Source organism: Scyliorhinus torazame, chromosome 26 (genome assembly GCF_047496885.1).
Source record: "Scyliorhinus torazame isolate Kashiwa2021f chromosome 26, sScyTor2.1, whole genome shotgun sequence".
NCBI classification, from domain to species: Eukaryota; Metazoa; Chordata; class Chondrichthyes; order Carcharhiniformes; family Scyliorhinidae; genus Scyliorhinus; species Scyliorhinus torazame.
The window spans coordinates 36,395,294-36,417,122 of record NC_092732.1 but is presented as its reverse complement, the minus strand read 5'-3'; the positions used below and the strand labels follow the sequence as shown (position 1 = coordinate 36,417,122).

General features: G+C 62.4%; 1 long non-coding RNA gene across 1 annotated transcript in view; it reads right to left on the bottom strand.

The window, feature by feature from the left end:
• Window positions 1-19,114, bottom strand: part of LOC140402978 (uncharacterized) — a 30,634-nt gene extending 11,520 nt beyond the window's left edge. Inside the window, exon 1 of the long non-coding RNA XR_011938204.1 lies at window positions 19,022-19,114. This is a non-coding gene — a long non-coding RNA (uncharacterized lncRNA). The remainder of the gene's footprint in view (window positions 1-19,021) is intronic.
• Between the last annotated feature and the right edge of the window lie 2,715 nt (window positions 19,115-21,829).

Here is a 21,829-nt window from a genome sequence, read left to right as displayed (position 1 = left end):
CTGAGGGAGTGCTGCACTGTCAGAGAGTCAGTACTGAGGGAGCTCCGCACTGTGGGAGGGTCAGTACTGAGGGAGCGCCGCACTGTGGGAGGGTCAGCACTGAGGGAGCGCCGCACTGTCAGAGGGTCAGTACTGAGGGAGCGCCGCACTGTCAGAGGGTCAGTACTGAGGGAGTGCCGCACTGTGGGAGGGTCAGTACTGAGGGAGTGCCACACTGTCAGAGGGTCAGTACTGAGGGAGCGCCGCACTGTCAGAGGGTCAGTAATGAGGGAGCGCCGCACTGTGGGAGGGTCAGTACTGAGGGAGCGCCGCACTGTGGGAGGGTCAGTACTGAGAGAGAGCCGCACTGTCAGAGGGTCAGTACTGAGGGAGTGCCGCACTGTGGGAGGGTCAGTACTGAGGGAGCTCCGCACTGTCAGAGGGTCAGACTTAGGGAGCGCCGCACTGTCGGAGGGTCAGTACTGAGGGGGTGCCGCACTGTGGGAGGGTCAGTACTGAGGGAGTGCCGCACTGTGGGAGGGTCAGTACTGAGGGAGTGCCGCACTGTGGGAGGGTCAGTACTGAGGGAGTGCCGCACTGTCAGAGGGTCAGTACTGAGGGAGCGCCGCACTGTGGGAGGGTCAGTACTGAGGGAGCACCGCACTGTCAGAGGGTCAGTACTGAGGGAGCGCCGCACTGTCGGAGGGTCAGTACTGAGGGAGGGCCGCACTATCGGAGGGTCAGTGCTGAGGGAGTGCCGCACTGTGGTTGGGTCAGTGCTGAGGGAGCGCCGCACTGTGGGAGGGTCAGTACTGAGGGAGCGCCGCACTGTGGGAGGGTCAGTACTGAGGGAGCGTCGCACTGTGGGAGGGTCACTACTGAGGGAGCGCCGCACTGTCAGAGGGTCAGTACTGAGGGAGTGCCGCACTGTCAGAGGGTCAGTACTGAGGGAGCGCCTCACTGTCAGAGGGTCAGTACTGAGGGAGCTCCGCACTGTCAGAGGGTCAGTACTGAGGGAGTGCCGCACTGTCAGAGGGTCAGTACTGAGGGAGTGCCGCACTGTCAGAGGGTCAGTACTGAGGGAGTGCCGCACTGTCAGAGGGTCAGTACTGAGGGAGCGCCTCACTGTCAGAGGGTCAGTACTGAGGGAGCTCCGCACTGTCAGAGGGTCAGTACTGAGGGAGTGTCGCACTGTCAGAGGGTCAGTACTGAGGGAGTGCCGCACTGTCAGAGAGTCAGTACTGAGGGAGCTCCGCACTGTCAGAGGGTCAGTACTGAGGGAGCGCCGTACTGTCAGAGGGTCAGTACTGAGGGAGCGCCGCACTGTCAGAGAGTCAGTACTGAGGGAGCGCCGCACTGTCAGAGAGTCAGTACTGAGGGAGTGCCGCACTGTCAGAGAGTCAGTACTGAGGGAGCGCCGCACTGTCAGAGGGTCAGTACTGAGCGAGCGCTGCACTGTCAGAGGGTCAGTACTGAGGGAGTGCCGCACTGTCAGAGAGTCAGTACTGAGGGAGCTCCGCACTGTCAGAGAGTCAGTACTGAGGGAGTGCCGCACTGTCAGAGAGTCAGTACTGAGGGAGTGCCGCACTGCCAGAGGGTCAGTACTGAAGGAGTGCCGCACTGTCAGAGGGTCAGTACTGAGCGAGCGCTGCACTGTCAGAGGGTCAGTACTGAGGGAGTGCCGCACTGTCAGAGAGTCAGTACTGAGGGAGCTCCGCACTGTGGGAGGGTCAGTACTGAGGGAGCGCCGCACTGTGGGAGGGTCAGCACTGAGGGAGCGCCGCACTGTCAGAGGGTCAGTACTGAGGGAGCGCCGCACTGTCAGAGGGTCAGTACTGAGGGAGTGCCGCACTGTGGGAGGGTCAGTACTGAGGGAGTGCCACACTGTCAGAGGGTCAGTACTGAGGGAGCGCCGCACTGTCAGAGGGTCAGTAATGAGGGAGCGCCGCACTGTGGGAGGGTGAGTACTGACGGAGCGCCGCACTGTGGGAGGGTCAGTACTGAGAGAGAGCCGCACTGTCAGAGGGTCAGTACTGAGGGAGTGCCGCACTGTGGGAGGGTCAGTACTGAGGGAGCTCCGCACTGTCAGAGGGTCAGACTTAGGGAGCGCCGCACTGTCGGAGGGTCAGTACTGAGGGGGTGCCGCACTGTGGGAGGGTCAGTACTGAGGGAGTGCCGCACTGTGGGAGGGTCAGTACTGAGGGAGTGCCGCACTGTGGGAGGGTCAGTACTGAGGGAGTGCCGCACTGTCAGAGGGTCAGTACTGAGGGAGCGCCGCACTGTGGGAGGGTCAGTACTGAGGGAGCACCGCACTGTCAGAGGGTCAGTACTGAGGGAGCGCCGCACTGTCGGAGGGTCAGTACTGAGGGAGGGCCGCACTATCGGAGGGTCAGTACTGAGGGAGTGCCGCACTGTCAGAGGGTCAGTACTGAGGGAGCGCCGCACTGTCGGAGGGTCAGTACTGAGGGAGTGCCGCACTGTGAGAGGGTCAGTACTGAGGGAGCGCCGCACTGTGGGAGGGTCAGTACTGAGGGAGCGCTGCACTGTGAGAGTGTCAGTGCTGAGGGAGTGCAGCACTGTGGGAGAGTCAGTGCTGAGGGAGCGCCGCACTGTCAGAGGGTCAGTACTGAGGGAGCGCCGCACTGTCGGAGGGTCAGTACTGAGGGAGTGCCGCACTGTCAGAGGGTCAGTACTGAGGGAGCCCCGCACTGTCGGAGGGTGAGTACTGAGGGAGTGCAGCACTGTCAGAGGGTCAGTCCTGAGGGAGTGCTGCACTATCAGAGGGTCAGTACTGAGGGAGCCCCGCACTGTCAGAGGGTCAGTACTGAGGGAGCCCCGCACTGTGTGAGTGTCAGTACTGAGGGAGCGCCGCACTGTCAGAGGGTCAGTACTGAGGGAGCGCCGCACTGTCAGAGTCAGTACTGAGGGAGTGCCGCACTGTCAGAGTCAGTACTGAGGGAGTGCCGCACTGTCAGAGGGTCAGTACTGAGGGAGTGCCGCACTGTCGGAGGGTCAGTACTGAGGGAGCGCCGCACTGTCAGAGGGTCAGTACTGAGGGAGCGCCGCACTGTCAGAGGGTCAGTACTGAGGGAGTGCCGCACTGTCAGAGGGTCAGTACTGAGGGAGTGCCGCACCGTGGGAGAGTCAGTACTGAGGGAGTGCCACACTGTCGGAGGGTCAGTACTGAGGGAGCGCCGCACTGTGGGAGGGTCAGTACTGAGGGAGTGCCGCACCGTGGGAGAGTCAGTACTGAGGGAGTGCCACACTGTCAGAGGGTCAGTACTGAGGGAGTGCCGCACCGTGGGAGAGTCAGTACTGAGGGAGTGCCACACTGTCAGAGGGTCAGTACTGAGGGAGTGCCGCACTGTCAGAGGGTCAGGACTGAGGGAGTGCCGCACCGTGGGAGAGTCAGTACTGAGGGAGTGCCACACTGTCAGAGGGTCAGTACTGAGGGAGTGCCGCACCGTGGGAGAGTCAGTACTGAGGGAGTGCCACACTGTCGGAGGGTCAGTACTGAGGGAGTGCCGCACTGTCAGAGGGTCAGTACTGAGGGAGCGCCGCACTGTCAGAGAGTCAGTACTGAGGGAGCGCCGCACTGTCAGAGGGTCAGTGCTGAGGGAGTGCCGCACTGTCAGAGGGTCAGTACTGAGGGAGCGCCGCACTGTCAGAGAGTCAGTACTGAGGGAGCGCCGCACTGTCAGAGGGTCAGTACTGAGGGAGCGCCGCACTGTCAGAGGGTCAGTACTGAGGGAGCGCCGCACTGTCAGAGGGTCAGTACTGAGGGAGCGCCGCACTGTCAGAGGGTCAGTACAGAGGGAGCGCCGCACTGTCAGAGGGTCAGTACTGAGGGAGCGCCGCACTGTCAGAGGGTCAGTACTGAGGGAGTGCTGCACTGTGGGAGGGTCAGTACTGAGGGAGCGCCGCACTGTGGGAGGGTCAGTACTGAGGGAGTGCCGCACTGTCAGAGGGTCAGTACTGAGGGAGCACCGCACTGTCAGAGGGTCAGTACTGAGGGAGCACCGCACTGTCGGAGGGTCAGTACTGAGGGAGCGCCGCACTGTCAGAGGGTCAGTACTGAGGGAGCGCCGCACTGTCAGAGGGTCAGTACTGAGAGAGCGCCGCACTGTCAGAGGATCAGTACTGAGGGAGAGCCGCACTGTCAGAGAGTCAGTACTGAGGGAGTGCCGCACTGTCAGAGGGTCAGTACTGAGGGAGCTCCGCACTGTCAGAGGGTCAGTACTGAGGGAGTGCCGCACTGTCAGAGGGTCAGTACTGAGGGGGCGCCGCACTGTCAGAGGGTCAGTACTGAGGGAGAGCCGCACTGTCAGAGAGTCAGTACTGAGGGAGAGCCGCACTGTCAGAGGGTCAGTACTGAGGGAGCTCCGCACTGACAGAGGGTCAGTACTGAGGGAGTGCCGCACTGTCAGTGGGTCAGTACTGAGGGAGTCCCGCACTGTGGGAGGGTCAGTACTGAGGGAGCGCCGCACTGTCAGAGAGTCAGTACTGAGGGAGTGCCGCACTGTCAGAGGGTCAGTACTGAGGGAGCTCCGCACTGTCAGAGGGTCAGTACTGAGGGAGTGCTGCACTGACAGAGGGTCAGTACTGAGGGAGTGCCGCACTGTCAGAGGGTCAGTACTGAGGGAGTGCCGCACTGTCAGTGGGTCAGTACTGAGGGAGTCCCGCACTGTGGGAGGGTCAGTACTGAGGGAGTGCGGCACTGTGGGAGGGTCAGTACTGAGGGAGTGTCGCACTGTCAGAGGGTCAGTGCTGAGGGAGCGCCGCACTGTCAGAGGGTCAGTACTGAGGGAGTGCCGCACTGTCAGAGGGTCAGTACTGTGGGAGTGCCGCACTGTCAGAGGGTCAGTACTGAGGGAGCGCCGCACTGTCAGAGGGTCAGTACTGAGGGAGTGCTGCACTGTCAGAGGGTCAGTACTGAGGGAGCGCCACACTGTCAGAGGGTCAGTACTGAGGGAGTGCCGCACTGTCAGAGGGTCAGTACTGAGGGAGCGCCGCACTGTCAGAGGGTCAGTACTGAGGGAGCGTCGCACTGTCAGAGGGTCAGTACTGAGGGAGCGCCGCACTGTCAGAGGGTCAGTACTGAGGGAGCGCCGCACTGTCAGAGGGTCAGTACTGAGGGAGCGCTGCACTGTGGGAGGGTCAGTACTGAGGGAGCACCGCACTGTCAGAGGGTCAGTACTGAGGGAGTGCCGCACTGTGGGAGGGTCAGTACTGAGGGAGTGCCGCACTGTCAGAGGGTCAGTACTGAGGGAGCGCCGCACTGTCGGAGGGTCAGTACTGAGGGAGTGCCGCACTGTGGGAGGGTCAGTACTGAGGGAGTGCGGCACTGTGGGAGGGTCAGTACTGAGGGAGTGTCGCACTGTCAGAGGGTCAGTGCTGAGGGAGCGCCGCACTGTCAGAGGGTCAGTATTGAGGGAGTGCCGCACTGTCAGAGGGTCAGTACTGTGGGAGTGCCGCACTGTCAGAGGGTCAGTACTGAGGGAGCGCCGCACTGTCAGAGGGTCAGTACTGAGGGAGTGCTGCACTGTCAGAGGGTCAGTACTGAGGGAGCGCCGGACTGTCAGAGGGTCAGTACTGAGGGAGTGCCGCACTGTCAGAGGGTCAGTACTGAGGGAGCGCCGCACTGTCAGAGGGTCAGTACTGAGGGAGCGTCGCACTGTCAGAGGGTCAGTACTGAGGGAGCGCCGCACTGTCAGAGGGTCAGTACTGAGGGACGCCGCACTGTGGGAGGGTCAGTACTGAGGGAGTGCCGCACTGTGGGAGGGTCAGTACTGAGGGAGTGCCGCACTGTCAGAGGGTCAGTACTGAGGGAGCGCCGCACTGTGGGAGGGTCAGTACTGAGGGAGCGCCGCACTGTCAGAGAGTCAGTACTGAGGGAGTGCCGCACTGTGGGAGGGTCAGTACTGAGGGAGTGCCGCACTGTGGGAGGGTCAGTACTGAGGGAGTGCCGCACTGTCAGAGGGTCAGTACTGAGGGAGCGCCGCACTGTCAGAGGGTCAGTACTGAGGGAGCACCGCACTGTGGGAGGGTCAGTACTGAGGGAGCGCCGCACTGTGGGAGGGTCAGTACTGAGGGAGTGCCGCACTGTCGGAGGGTCAGTACTGAGCGAGTGTCGCACTGACAGAGGGTCAGTACTGAGGGAGTGCCGCACTGTGGGAGGGTCAGTACTGAGGGAGTGCCGCACTGTGGGAGGGTCAGTACTGAGGGAGTGCTGCACTGTGGGGGGGTCAGTACTGAGGGAGAGCCGCACTGTCAGAGGGTCAGTACTGAGGGAGCACCGCACTGTGGGAGGGTCAGTACTGAGGGAGCGCCGCACTGTCGGAGGGTCAGTACTGAGGGAGCGCCGCACTGTCGGAGGGTCAGTACTGAGGGAGTGCCGCACTGTCAGAGGGTCAGTTCTGAGGGAGTGCCGCACTGTGGGAGGGTCAGTACTGAGGGAGCGCCGCACGGTCAGAGGGTCAGTACTGAGGGAGTGCCGCACTGTCAGAGGGTCAGTACTGAGGGAGTGCCGCACTGTCAGAGGGTCAGTACTGAGGGAGCGCCGCACTGTCAGAGGGTCAATGTGAGGGAGTGCCGCACTGTGGGAGGGACAGTACTGAGGGAGCGCCGCACTGTCAGAGGGTCAGTACTGAGGGAGTGCCGCACTGTCAGAGGGTCAGTACTGAGGGAGCGCCGCACTGTGGGAGGGTCAGTACTGATGGAGTGCCGCACTGTGGGAGGGTCAGTACTGATGGAGCGCCGCACTGTCAGAGGGTCAGTACTGAGGGAGTGCCACACTGTCAGAGGGTCAGTACTGAGGGAGCGCCGCACTGTGGGAGGGTCAGTACTGATGGAGTGCCGCACTGTGGGAGGGTCAGTACTGATGGAGTGCCGCACTGTGGGAGGGTCAGTACTGAGGGAGCGCCGCACTGTCAGAGGGTCAGTACTGAGGGAGTGCCACACCGTCAGAGGGTCAGTACTGAGGGAGCGCCGCACTGTGGGAGGGTCAGTACTGAGGGAGCGCCGCACTGTGGGAGGGTCAGTACTGATGGAGTGCCGCACTGTGGGAGGGTCAGTACTGATCGAGTGCCGCACTGTCAGAGAGTCAGTACTGAGGGAACACCGCACTGTGGGAGGGTCAGTGCTGAGGGAGTGCCGCACTGTGGTTGGGTCAGTGCTGAGGGAGCGCCGCACTGTGGGAGGGTCAGTACTGAGGGAGTGCCGCACTGTCAGAGGGTCAGTACTGAGGGAGCGTCGCACTGTGGGAGGGTCACTACTGAGGGAGCGCCGCACTGTCAGAGGGTCAGTACTGAGGGAGTGCCGCACTGTCAGAGGGTCAGTACTGAGGGAGCGCCTCACTGTCAGAGGGTCAGTACTGAGGGAGCTCCGCACTGTCAGAGGGTCAGTACTGAGGGAGTGCCGCACTGTCAGAGGGTCAGTACTGAGGGAGTGCCGCACTGTCAGAGGGTCAGTACTGAGGGAGTGCCGCACTGTCAGAGGGTCAGTACTGAGGGAGCGCCTCACTGTCAGAGGGTCAGTACTGAGGGAGCTCCGCACTGTCAGAGGGTCAGTACTGAGGGAGTGCCGCACTGTCAGAGGGTCAGTACTGAGGGAGTGCCGCACTGTCAGAGAGTCAGTACTGAGGGAGCGCCGCACTGTCAGAGGGTCAGTACTGAGGGAGCGCCGCACTGTCAGAGAGTCAGTACTGAGGGAGCGCCGCACTGTCAGAGAGTCAGTACTGAGGGAGTGCCGCACTGTCAGAGAGTCAGTACTGAGGGAGCGCCGCACTGTCAGAGGGTCAGTACTGAGCGAGCGCTGCACTGTCAGAGGGTCAGTACTGAGGGAGTGCCGCACTGTCAGAGAGTCAGTACTGAGGGAGCTCCGCACTGTCAGAGAGTCAGTACTGAGGGAGTGCCGCACTGTCAGAGAGTCAATACTGAGGGAGTGCCGCACTGCCAGAGGGTCAGTACTGAAGGAGTGCCGCACTGTCAGAGGGTCAGTACTGAGCGAGCGCTGCACTGTCAGAGGGTCAGTACTGAGGGAGTGCCGCACTGTCAGAGAGTCAGTACTGAGGGAGCTCCGCACTGTGGGAGGGTCAGTACTGAGGGAGCGCCGCACTGTGGGAGGGTCAGCACTGAGGGAGCGCCGCACTGTCAGAGGGTCAGTACTGAGGGAGCGCCGCACTGTCAGAGGGTCAGTACTGAGGGAGTGCCGCACTGTGGGAGGGTCAGTACTGAGGGAGTGCCACACTGTCAGAGGGTCAGTACTGAGGGAGCGCCGCACTGTCAGAGGGTCAGTAATGAGGGAGCGCCGCACTGTGGGAGGGTCAGTACTGAGGGAGCGCCGCACTGTGGGAGGGTCAGTACTGAGAGAGAGCCGCACTGTCAGAGGGTCAGTACTGAGGGAGTGCCGCACTGTGGGAGGGTCAGTACTGAGGGAGCTCCGCACTGTCAGAGGGTCAGACTTAGGGAGCGCCGCACTGTCGGAGGGTCAGTACTGAGGGGGTGCCGCACTGTGGGAGGGTCAGTACTGAGGGAGTGCCGCACTGTGGGAGGGTCAGTACTGAGGGAGTGCCGCACTGTGGGAGGGTCAGTACTGAGGGAGTGCCGCACTGTCAGAGGGTCAGTACTGAGGGAGCGCCGCACTGTGGGAGGGTCAGTACTGAGGGAGCACCGCACTGTCAGAGGGTCAGTACTGAGGGAGCGCCGCACTGTCGGAGGGTCAGTACTGAGGGAGGGCCGCACTATCGGAGGGTCAGTACTGAGGGAGTGCCGCACTGTCAGAGGGTCAGTACTGAGGGAGCGCCGCACTGTCGGAGGGTCAGTACTGAGGGAGTGCCGCACTGTGAGAGGGTCAGTACTGAGGGAGCGCCGCACTGTGGGAGAGTCAGTGCTGAGGGAGCGCCGCACTGTCAGAGGGTCAGTACTGTGGGAGCGCCGCACTGTCGGAGGGTCAGTACTGAGGGAGTGCCGCACTGTCAGAGGGTCAGTACTGAGGGAGCCCCGCACTGTCGGAGGGTCAGTACTGAGGGAGTGCAGCACTGTCAGAGGGTCAGTCCTGAGGGAGTGCTGCACTATCAGAGGGTCAGTACTGAGGGAGCCCCGCACTGTCAGAGGGTCAGTACTGAGGGAGCCCCGCACTGTGTGAGTGTCAGTACTGAGGGAGCGCCGCACTGTCAGAGGGTCAGTACTGAGGGAGCGCCGCACTGTCAGAGTCAGTACTGAGGGAGTGCCGCACTGTCAGAGTCAGTACTGAGGGAGTGCCGCACTGTCAGAGGGTCAGTACTGAGGGAGTGCCGCACTGTCGGAGGGTCAGTACTGAGGGAGCGCCGCACTGTCAGAGGGTCAGTACTGAGGGAGCGCCGCACTGTCAGAGGGTCAGTACTGAGGGAGTGCCGCACTGTCAGAGGGTCAGTACTGAGGGAGTGCCGCACCGTGGGAGAGTCAGTACTGAGGGAGTGCCACACTGTCGGAGGGTCAGTACTGAGGGAGCGCCGCACTGTGGGAGGGTCAGTACTGAGGGAGTGCCGCACCGTGGGAGAGTCAGTACTGAGGGAGTGCCACACTGTCAGAGGGTCAGTACTGAGGGAGTGCCGCACCGTGGGAGAGTCAGTACTGAGGGAGTGCCACACTGTCAGAGGGTCAGTACTGAGGGAGTGCCGCACTGTCAGAGGGTCAGTACTGAGGGAGTGCCGCACCGTGGGAGAGTCAGTACTGAGGGAGTGCCACACTGTCAGAGGGTCAGTACTGAGGGAGTGCCGCACCGTGGGAGAGTCAGTACTGAGGGAGTGCCACACTGTCGGAGGGTCAGTACTGAGGGAGTGCCGCACTGTCAGAGGGTCAGTACTGAGGGAGCGCCGCACTGTCAGAGAGTCAGTACTGAGGGAGCGCCGCACTGTCAGAGGGTCAGTGCTGAGGGAGTGCCGCACTGTCAGAGGGTCAGTACTGAGGGAGCGCCGCACTGTCAGAGAGTCAGTACTGAGGGAGCGCCGCACTGTCAGAGGGTCAGTACTGAGGGAGCGCCGCACTGTCAGAGGGTCAGTACTGAGGGAGCGCCGCACTGTCAGAGGGTCAGTACTGAGGGAGCGCCGCACTGTCAGAGGGTCAGTACAGAGGGAGCGCCGCACTGTCAGAGGGTCAGTACTGAGGGAGCGCCGCACTGTCAGAGGGTCAGTACTGAGGGAGTGCTGCACTGTGGGAGGGTCAGTACTGAGGGAGCGCCGCACTGTGGGAGGGTCAGTACTGAGGGAGTGCCGCACTGTCAGAGGGTCAGTACTGAGGGAGCACCGCACTGTCAGAGGGTCAGTACTGAGGGAGCACCGCACTGTCGGAGGGTCAGTACTGAGGGAGCGCCGCACTGTCAGAGGGTCAGTACTGAGGGAGCGCCGCACTGTCAGAGGGTCAGTACTGAGAGAGCGCCGCACTGTCAGAGGATCAGTACTGAGGGAGAGCCGCACTGTCAGAGAGTCAGTACTGAGGGAGTGCCGCACTGTCAGAGGGTCAGTACTGAGGGAGCTCCGCACTGTCAGAGGGTCAGTACTGAGGGAGTGCCGCACTGTCAGAGGGTCAGTACTGAGGGGGCGCCGCACTGTCAGAGAGTCAGTACTGAGGGAGAGCCGCACTGTCAGAGAGTCAGTACTGAGGGAGTGCCGCACTGTCAGAGGGTCAGTACTGAGGGAGCTCCGCACTGACAGAGGGTCAGTACTGAGGGAGTGCCGCACTGTCAGTGGGTCAGTACTGAGGGAGTCCCGCACTGTGGGAGGGTCAGTACTGAGGGAGCGCCGCACTGTCAGAGAGTCAGTACTGAGGGAGTGCCGCACTGTCAGAGGGTCAGTACTGAGGGAGCTCCGCACTGTCAGAGGGTCAGTACTGAGGGAGTGCTGCACTGACAGAGGGTCAGTACTGAGGGAGTGCCGCACTGTCAGAGGGTCAGTACTGAGGGAGTGCCGCACTGTCAGTGGGTCAGTACTGAGGGAGTCCCGCATTGTGGGAGGGTCAGTACTGAGGGAGTGCGGCACTGTGGGAGGGTCAGTACTGAGGGAGTGCGGCACTGTCAGAGGGTCAGTACTGAGGGAGCGCCGCACTGTCAGAGGGTCAGTACGGAGGGAGCGCCGCACTGTCACAGGGTCAGTACTGAGGGAGCGCCGCACTGTCAGAGGGTCAGTACTGAGGGAGCGCCGCACTGTCAGAGGGTCAGTACTGAGGGAGCGCCGCACTGCGTGAGGGTCAGTACTGAGGGAGCACCGCACTGTCAGAGGGTCAGTACTGAGGGAGTGAAGCACTGTCAGAGGGTCAGTACTGAGGGAGTGAAGCACTGTCAGAGGGTCAGTACTGAGGGAGTGCCGCACTGTCAGAGGGTCAGTGTTTAGAGACCGTCACATTGTCAGAGGTTCAGTACTGAGGGAGTGCCGCACTGTCAGAGGGTCAGTACTGAGGGAGCGCCGCACTGTCAGAGGGTCAGTACTGAGGGAGTGCCGCACTGTGGGAGGGTCAGTACTGAGGGAGCGCCGCACTGTGGGAGGGTCAGTACTGAGGGAGTGCCGCACTGTCAGAGGGTCAGTACTGAGGGAGCGCCGCACTGTGGGAGGGTCAGTACTGAGGGAGTGCTGCACTGTGAGAGGGTCAGTACTGAGGGAGTGCCGCACTGTCAGAGGGTCAGTACTGAGGGAGTGCCGCACTGTCAGAGGGTCAGTACTGAGGGAGTGCTGCACTGTCAGAGGGTCAGTACTGAGGGAGTGCCGCACTGTGGGAGGGTCAGTACTGAGGGAGTGCCGCACTGTCAGAGGGTCAGTACTGAGGGAGTGCCGCACTGTCAGAGGGTCAGTACTGAGGGAGCGCCGCACTGTGGGCGGGTCAGTACTGAGGGAGTGCCGCACTGTCAGAGGGTCAGTACTGAGGGAGTGCCACACTGTCAGAGGGTCAGTACTGAGGGAGTGCCGCACCGTGGGAGAGTCAGTACTGAGGGAGTGCCACACTGTCGGAGGGTCAGTACTGAGGGAGTGCCGCACTGTCAGAGGGTCAGTACTGAGGGAGCGCCGCACTGTCAGAGAGTCAGTACTGAGGGAGCGCCGCACTGTCAGAGGGTCAGTGCTGAGGGAGTGCCGCACTGTCAGAGGGTCAGTACTGAGGGAGCGCCGCACTGTCAGAGAGTCAGTACTGAGGGAGCGCCGCACTGTCAGAGGGTCAGTACTGAGGGAGCGCCGCACTGTCAGAGGGTCAGTACTGAGGGAGCGCCGCACTGTCAGAGGGTCAGTACTGAGGGAGCGCCGCACTGTCAGAGGGTCAGTACAGAGGGAGCGCCGCACTGTCAGAGGGTCAGTACTGAGGGAGCGCCGCACTGTCAGAGGGTCAGTACTGAGGGAGTGCTGCACTGTGGGAGGGTCAGTACTGAGGGAGCGCCGCACTGTGGGAGGGTCAGTACTGAGGGAGTGCCGCACTGTCAGAGGGTCAGTACTGAGGGAGCACCGCACTGTCAGAGGGTCAGTACTGAGGGAGCACCGCACTGTCGGAGGGTCAGTACTGAGGGAGCGCCGCACTGTCAGAGGGTCAGTACTGAGGGAGCGCCGCACTGTCAGAGGGTCAGTACTGAGAGAGCGCCGCACTGTCAGAGGATCAGTACTGAGGGAGAGCCGCACTGTCAGAGAGTCAGTACTGAGGGAGTGCCGCACTGTCAGAGGGTCAGTACTGAGGGAGCTCCGCACTGTCAGAGGGTCAGTACTGAGGGAGTGCCGCACTGTCAGAGGGTCAGTACTGAGGGGGCGCCGCACTGTCAGAGAGTCAGTACTGAGGGAGAGCCGCACTGTCAGAGAGTCAGTACTGAGGGAGTGCCGCACTGTCAGAGGGTCAGTACTGAGGGAGCTCCGCACTGACAGAGGGTCAGTACTGAGGGAGTGCCGCACTGTCAGTGGGTCAGTACTGAGGGAGTCCCGCACTGTGGGAGGGTCAGTACTGAGGGAGCGCCGCACTGTCAGAGAGTCAGTACTGAGGGAGTGCCGCACTGTCAGAGGGTCAGTACTGAGGGAGCTCCGCACTGTCAGAGGGTCAGTACTGAGGGAGTGCTGCACTGACAGAGGGTCAGTACTGAGGGAGTGCCGCACTGTCAGAGGGTCAGTACTGAGGGAGTGCCGCACTGTCAGTGGGTCAGTACTGAGGGAGTCCCGCATTGTGGGAGGGTCAGTACTGAGGGAGTGCGGCACTGTGGGAGGGTCAGTACTGAGGGAGTGCCGCACTGTCAGAGGGTCAGTACTGAGGGAGCGCCGCACTGTCAGAGGGTCAGTACGGAGGGAGCGCCGCACTGTCACAGGGTCAGTACTGAGGGAGCGCCGCACTGTCAGAGGGTCAGTACTGAGGGAGCGCCGCACTGTCAGAGGGTCAGTACTGAGGGAGCGCCGCACTGCGTGAGGGTCAGTACTGAGGGAGCACCGCACTGTCAGAGGGTCAGTACTGAGGGAGTGAAGCACTGTCAGAGGGTCAGTACTGAGGGAGTGAAGCACTGTCAGAGGGTCAGTACTGAGGGAGTGCCGCACTGTCAGAGGGTCAGTGTTTAGAGACCGTCACATTGTCAGAGGTTCAGTACTGAGGGAGTGCCGCACTGTCAGAGGGTCAGTACTGAGGGAGCGCCGCACTGTCAGAGGGTCAGTACTGAGGGAGTGCCGCACTGTGGGAGGGTCAGTACTGAGGGAGCGCCGCACTGTGGGAGGGTCAGTACTGAGGGAGTGCCGCACTGTCAGAGGGTCAGTACTGAGGGAGCGCCGCACTGTGGGAGGGTCAGTACTGAGGGAGTGCTGCACTGTGAGAGGGTCAGTACTGAGGGAGTGCCGCACTGTCAGAGGGTCAGTACTGAGGGAGTGCCGCACTGTCAGAGGGTCAGTACTGAGGGAGTGCTGCACTGTCAGAGGGTCAGTACTGAGGGAGTGCCGCACTGTGGGAGGGTCAGTACTGAGGGAGTGCCGCACTGTCAGAGGGTCAGTACTGAGGGAGTGCCGCACTGTCAGAGGGTCAGTACTGAGGGAGCGCCGCACTGTGGGCGGGTCAGTACTGAGGGAGTGCCGCACTGTCAGAGGGTCAGTACTGAGGGAGTGCCGCACTGTCAGAGGGTCAGTACTGAGGGAGTGCCGCACTGTCAGAGGGTCAGTACTGAGGGAGCGCCGCACTGTGGGCGGGTCAGTACTGAGGGAGTGCCGCACTGTCAGAGAGTCAGTACTGAGGGAGCGCCGCACTGTCAGAGAGTCAGTACTGAGGGAGCGCCGCACTGTCAGAGGGTCAGTACTGAGGGAGCGCCGCACTGTCAGAGGGTCAGTACTGAGGGAGCGCCGCACTGTCAGAGGGTCAGTACTGAGGGAGCGCCGCACTGTCAGAGGGTCAGTACTGAGGGAGCGCCGCACTGTCAGAGGGTCAGTACTGAGGGAGTGCCGCACTGTCGGAGGGTCAGTACTGAGGGAGCGCCGCACTGTCAGAGGGTCAGTACTGAGGGAGTGCTGCACTGTCAGAGGGTCAGTACTGAGGGAGCGCCGCACCGTCAGAGGGTCAGTGCTGAGGGAGCGCCGCACTGTGGGAGGGTCAGTACTGAGGGAGCGCCGCACTGTGGGAGGGTCAGTACTGAGGGAGCACCGCACTGTCAGAGGGTCAGTACTGAGGGAGTGCTGCACTGTGGGAGGGTCAGTACTGAGGGAGCGCCGCACTGTGGGAGGGTCAGTACTGAGGGAGCACCGCACTGTCAGAGGGTCAGTACTGAGGGAGCACCGCACTGTCAGAGGGTCAGTACTGAGGGAGTGCCGCACTGTGGGAGGGTCAGTACTGAGGGAGCGCCGCACTGTGGGAGGGTCAGTACTGAGGGAGCACCGCACTGTCAGAGGGTCAGTACTGAGGGAGTGCCGCACTGTGGGAGGGTCAGTACTGAGGGAGCGCCGCACTGTCGGAGGGTCAGTACTGAGGGAGTGCCGCACTGTCAGAGGGTCAGTACTGAGGGAGTGCTGCACTGTCAGAGGGTCAGTACTGAGGGAGTGCCGCACTGTCAGAGGGTCAGTACTGAGGGAGTGCCGCACTGTCAGAGGGTCAGTACTGAGGGAGTGCCGCACTGTGGGAGGGTCAGTACTGAGGGAGTGCCGCACTGTCAGAGGGTCAGTACTGAGGGAGTGCCGCACTGTCAGAGGGTCAGTACTGAGGGAGCGCCGCACTGTGGGAGGGTCAGTACTGAGGGAGCGCCGCACTGTGGGAGGGTCAGTACTGAGGGAGCGCGGCACTGTCAGAGGGCCAGTACTGAGGGAGTGCCGCACTGTCAGAGGGTCAGTACTGAGGGAGCGCCGCACTGTCAGAGGGTCAGTACTGAGGGAGCGCCGCACTGTGGGAGGGTCAGTACTGAGGGAGCGCCGCACGGTCAGAGGGTCAGTACTGAGGGAGCGCCGCACTGTCAGAGGGTCAGTACTGAGGGAGCGCCGCACTGTCAGAGGGTCAGTACTGAGGGAGTGCTGCACTGTGGGAGGGTCAGTACTGAGGGAGCGCCGCACTGTGGGAGGGTCAGTACTGAGGGAGTGCCGCACTGTCAGAGGGTCAGTACTGAGGGAGCACCGCACTGTCAGAGGGTCAGTACTGAGGGAGCACCGCACTGTCGGAGGGTCAGTACTGAGGGAGCGCCGCACTGTCAGAGGGTCAGTACTGAGGGAGCGCCGCACTGTCAGAGGGTCAGTACTGAGAGAGCGCCGCACTGTCAGAGGATCAGTACTGAGGGAGAGCCGCACTGTCAGAGAGTCAGTACTGAGGGAGTGCCGCACTGTCAGAGGGTCAGTACTGAGGGAGCTCCGCACTGTCAGAGGGTCAGTACTGAGGGAGTGCCGCACTGTCAGAGGGTCAGTACTGAGGGGGCGCCGCACTGTCAGAGAGTCAGTACTGAGGGAGAGCCGCACTGTCAGAGAGTCAGTACTGAGGGAGTGCCGCACTGTCAGAGGGTCAGTACTGAGGGAGCTCCGCACTGACAGAGGGTCAGTACTGAGGGAGTGCCGCACTGTCAGTGGGTCAGTACTGAGGGAGTCCCGCACTGTGGGAGGGTCAGTACTGAGGGAGCGCCGCACTGTCAGAGAGTCAGTACTGAGGGAGTGCCGCACTGTCAGAGGGTCAGTACTGAGGGAGCTCCGCACTGTCAGAGGGTCAGTACTGAGGGAGTGCTGCACTGACAGAGGGTCAGTACTGAGGGAGTGCCGCACTGTCAGAGGGTCAGTACTGAGGGAGTGCCGCACTGTCAGTGGGTCAGTACTGAGGGAGTCCCGCATTGTGGGAGGGTCAGTACTGAGGGAGTGCGGCACTGTGGGAGGGTCAGTACTGAGGGAGTGCCGCACTGTCAGAGGGTCAGTACTGAGGGAGCGCCGCACTGTCAGAGGGTCAGTACGGAGGGAGCGCCGCACTGTCACAGGGTCAGTACTGAGGGAGCGCCGCACTGTCAGAGGGTCAGTACTGAGGGAGCGCCGCACTGTCAGAGGGTCAGTACTGAGGGAGCGCCGCACTGCGTGAGGGTCAGTACTGAGGGAGCACCGCACTGTCAGAGGGTCAGTACTGAGGGAGTGAAGCACTGTCAGAGGGTCAGTACTGAGGGAGTGAAGCACTGTCAGAGGGTCAGTACTGAGGGAGTGCCGCACTGTCAGAGGGTCAGTGTTTAGAGACCGTCACATTGTCAGAGGTTCAGTACTGAGGGAGTGCCGCACTGTCAGAGGGTCAGTACTGAGGGAGCGCCGCACTGTCAGAGGGTCAGTACTGAGGGAGTGCCGCACTGTGGGAGGGTCAGTACTGAGGGAGCGCCGCACTGTGGGAGGGTCAGTACTGAGGGAGTGCCGCACTGTCAGAGGGTCAGTACTGAGGGAGCGCCGCACTGTGGGAGGGTCAGTACTGAGGGAGTGCTGCACTGTGAGAGGGTCAGTACTGAGGGAGTGCCGCACTGTCAGAGGGTCAGTACTGAGGGAGTGCCGCACTGTCAGAGGGTCAGTACTGAGGGAGTGCTGCACTGTCAGAGGGTCAGTACTGAGGGAGTGCCGCACTGTGGGAGGGTCAGTACTGAGGGAGTGCCGCACTGTCAGAGGGTCAGTACTGAGGGAGTGCCGCACTGTCAGAGGGTCAGTACTGAGGGAGCGCCGCACTGTGGGCGGGTCAGTACTGAGGGAGTGCCGCACTGTCAGAGGGTCAGTACTGAGGGAGTGCCGCACTGTCAGAGGGTCAGTACTGAGGGAGTGCCGCACTGTCAGAGGGTCAGTACTGAGGGAGCGCCGCACTGTGGGCGGGTCAGTACTGAGGGAGTGCCGCACTGTCAGAGAGTCAGTACTGAGGGAGCGCCGCACTGTCAGAGAGTCAGTACTGAGGGAGCGCCGCACTGTCAGAGGGTCAGTACTGAGGGAGCGCCGCACTGTCAGAGGGTCAGTACTGAGGGAGCGCCGCACTGTCAGAGGGTCAGTACTGAGGGAGCGCCGCACTGTCAGAGGGTCAGTACTGAGGGAGCGCCGCACTGTCAGAGGGTCAGTACTGAGGGAGTGCCGCACTGTCGGAGGGTCAGTACTGAGGGAGCGCCGCACTGTCAGAGGGTCAGTACTGAGGGAGTGCTGCACTGTCAGAGGGTCAGTACTGAGGGAGCGCCGCACCGTCAGAGGGTCAGTGCTGAGGGAGCGCCGCACTGTGGGAGGGTCAGTACTGAGGGAGCGCCGCACTGTGGGAGGGTCAGTACTGAGGGAGCACCGCACTGTCAGAGGGTCAGTACTGAGGGAGTGCTGCACTGTGGGAGGGTCAGTACTGAGGGAGCGCCGCACTGTGGGAGGGTCAGTACTGAGGGAGCACCGCACTGTCAGAGGGTCAGTACTGAGGGAGCACCGCACTGTCAGAGGGTCAGTACTGAGGGAGTGCCGCACTGTGGGAGGGTCAGTACTGAGGGAGCGCCGCACTGTGGGAGGGTCAGTACTGAGGGAGCACCGCACTGTCAGAGGGTCAGTACTGAGGGAGTGCCGCACTGTGGGAGGGTCAGTACTGAGGGAGCGCCGCACTGTCGGAGGGTCAGTACTGAGGGAGTGCCGCACTGTCAGAGGGTCAGTACTGAGGGAGTGCTGCACTGTCAGAGGGTCAGTACTGAGGGAGCGCCGCACTGTGGGAGGGTCAGTACTGAGGGAGCACCGCACTGTCAGAGGGTCAGTACTGAGGGAGCACCGCACTGTCAGAGGGTCAGTACTGAGGGAGTGCTGCACTGTCAGAGGGTCAGTACTGAGGGAGCGCCGCACTGTGGGAGGGTCAGTACTGAGGGAGCACCGCACTGTCAGAGGGTCAGTACTGAGGGAGCACCGCACTGTCAGAGGGTCAGTACTGAGGGAGTGCCGCACTGTGGGAGGGTCAGTACTGAGGGAGCGCCGCACTGTCAGAGGGTCAGTGCTGAGGGAGCGCCGCACTGTCAGAGGGTCAGTACTGAGGGAGCGCCGCACTGTCAGAGGGTCAGTGCTGAGGGAGCGCCGCACTGTCAGAGGGTCAGTACTGAGGGAGTGCCGCACTGTCAGAGGGTCAGTACTGAGGGAGTGCCGCACTGTGGGAGGGTCAGTACTGAGGGAGTGCCGCACTGTCGGAGGGTCAGTACTGAGGGAGCGCCGCACTGTGGGAGGGTCAGTGCTGAGGGAGCACCGCACTGTCAGAGGGTCAGTACTGAGGGAGCACCGCACTGTCAGAGGGTCAGTACTGAGGGAGCGCTGCACTGTCAGAGGGTCAGTACTGAGGGAGTGCCGCACTGTGGGAGGGTCAGTACTGAGGGAGTGCCGCACTGTCGGAGGGTCAGTACTGAGGGAGTGCCGCACTGTCGGAGGGTCAGTACTGAGGGAGCGCCGCACTGTGGGAGGGTCAGTACTGAGGGAGTGCCGCACTGTCGGAGGGTCAGTACTGAGGGAGCGCCGCACTGTCAGAGGGTCAGTACTGAGGGAGCGCCGCACTGTGGGAGGGTCAGTATTGAGGGAGCGCGGCACTGTGGGAGGGTCAGTACTGAGGGAGCGCGGCACTGTCAGAGGGCCAGTACTGAGGGAGTGCCGCACTGTCTTCACCTCTCTCGGGTCTCCCGCCCGTTTCCGCAGCAACCGGGCCTCCGGGTCCGTCGCCCTCAGCGGGTCCGCCCGCCACTTCCGGTTCTGCCGAACTGAGCTTCCGGTTCTGCCGAACTGAGCTTCCGGTTCCGACGCCCTGCACTTCCGGTTCCGACGCCGCTTCGCTTCCGCCCGGCCGCCGACCACCGAACAACGGTTCCGCTTCCCTGGTCCCGGCAGCGCCGCCCGGCGGCCGCTCCCCGACCAACACCCGGCACAGCGCAGAGACCGCTCGGCCCATCCAGGCTGTAACCAACCCCAAACAGCAGCCACTCGCTCAGCACTGACCCTCCCTCTGCACTGACCCTCCCTCTGCACTGACCCTCCCTCAGTACTGACTCTCCCACAGTGCGGCGCTCCCTCAGTACTGACCCTCCCACAGTGCGGCGCTCCCTCTGTACTGACCCTCTGACAGTGCGGAGCTCCCTCAGTACTGACCCTCTGACAGTGCGGCACTCCCTCAGTACTGACCCTCTGACAGTGCGGAGCTCCCTCAGTACTGACCCTCCCACAGTGCGGCACTCCCTCTGTACTGACCCTCTGACAGTGCGGAGCTCCCTCAGTACTGACCCTCTGACAGTGCGGCACTCCCTCAGTACTGACCCTCCGACAGTGCGGAGCTCCCTCTGTACTGACCCTCTGACAGTGCGGCACTCCCTCAGTACTGACCCTCCGACAGTGCGGCGCTCCCTCAGTACTGACTCTCTGACAGTGCGGCGCTCCCTCAACACTGACCATCTGACAGTGCGGCACTCCCTCAGTACTGACCCTCCCACAGTGCGGCACTCCCTCAGTACTGACCCTCTGACAGTGCGGCACTCCCTCAGTACTGACCCTCCCACAGTGCGGCACTCCCTCAGTACTGACCCCCTGACAGTGCGGCACTCCCTCAGTACTGACCCTCTGACAGTGCAGCACTCCCTCAGTACTGACCATCTGACAGTGCGGCACTCCCTCAGTACTGACTCTCTGACAGTGCGGCTCTCCCTCAGTACTGACCCTCCCACAGTGCGGCGCTCCCTCAGTACTGACCCTCCCACAGTGCGGCACTCCCTCAGTACTGACCCTCCCGCAGTGCGGCACTCTCTCAGTACTGACCCTCTGACAGTGCGGCGCTCCCTCAGTACTGACCCTCTGACAGTGCGGCACTCCCTCAGTACTGACCCTCCGACAGTGCGGCGCTCCCTCAGTACTGACCCCCTGACAGTGCGGCACTCCCTCAGTACTGACCCTCTGACAGTGCGGCGCTCCCTCAGTACTGACTCTCTGACAGTGCGGCGCTCCCTCAACACTGACCATCTGACAGTGCGGCACTCCCTCAGTACTGACCCTCTGACAGTGCGGCGCTCCCTCAGTACTGACCCTCCCACAGTGCGGCACTCCCTCAGTACTGACCATCTGACAGTGCGGCACTCCCTCAGTACTGACTCTCTGACAGTGCGGCTCTCCCTCAGTACTGACCCTCCCACAGTGCGGCGCTCCCTCAGTACTGACCCTCCCACAGTGCGGCACTCCCTCAGTACTGACCCTCCCGCAGTGCGGCACTCTCTCAGTACTGACCCTCTGACAGTGCGGCGCTCCCTCAGTACTGACCCTCTGACAGTGCGGCACTCCCTCAGCACTGACCCTCTGACAGTGCGGCGCTCCCTCAGTACTGACCCTCCCACAGTGCGGCACTCCCTCAGTACTGACCCTCCCACAGTGCGGCACTCCCTCAGTGCTGACCCTCCGACAGTGCGACACTCCCTCAGTACTGACCCTCCCACAGTGCGGCGCTCCCTCAGTACTGACCCTCCCACCGTGCGGCACTCCCTCAGTACTGACCCTCTGACAGTGCGGCGCTCCCTCAGCACTGACCCTCTGACAGTGCGGCGCTCCCTCAGCACTGACCCTCTGACAGTGCGGCGCTCCCTCAGTACTGACCCTCTGACAGTGCGGCACTCCCTCAGCACTGACCCTCTGACAGTGCGGCGCTCCCTCAGTACTGACCCTCTGACAGTGCGGTGCTCCCTCAGTACTGACCCTCCCACAGTGCGGCGCTCCCTCAGTACTGACCCTCCCACAGTGCGGCCCTCCCTCAGTACTGACCCTCCCACAGTGCGGCGCTCCCTCAGTGCTGACCCTCCGACAGTGCGGTGCTCCCTCAGTACTGACCCTCCCACAGTGCGGCGCTCCCTCAGTACTGACCCTCCCACAGTGCGGCGCTCCCTCAGTACTGACCCTCTGACAGTGCGGCGCTCCCTCAGTACTGACCCTCGCACAGTGCGGCACTCCCTCAGTACTGACCCTCTGACAGTGCGGCGCTCCCTCAGCACTGACCCTCTGACAGTGCGGTGCTCCCTCAGTACTGACCCTCTGACAGTGCGGCGCTCCCTCAGTACTGACCCTCTGACAGTGCGGCACTCCCTCAGTACTGACCCTCTGACAGTGCGGCGCTCCCTCAGTACTGACCCTCCCACAGTGCGGCGCTCCCTCAGTACTGACCCTCCCACAGTGCGGCACTCCCTCAGTACTGATCCTCCGACAGTGCGGTGCTCCCTCAGTACTGACCCTCCCACAGTGCGGCGCTCCCTCAGTACTGACCCTCTGACTGTGCGGCGCTCCCTCAGCACTGACCCTCTGACAGTGCGGTGCTCCCTCAGTACTGACCCTCTGACTGTGCGGCGCTCCCTCAGCACTGACCCTCTGACAGTGCGGTGCTCCCTCAGTACTGACCCTCTGACAGTGCGGCGCACCCTCAGTACTGACCCTCTGACAGTGCGGCGCTCC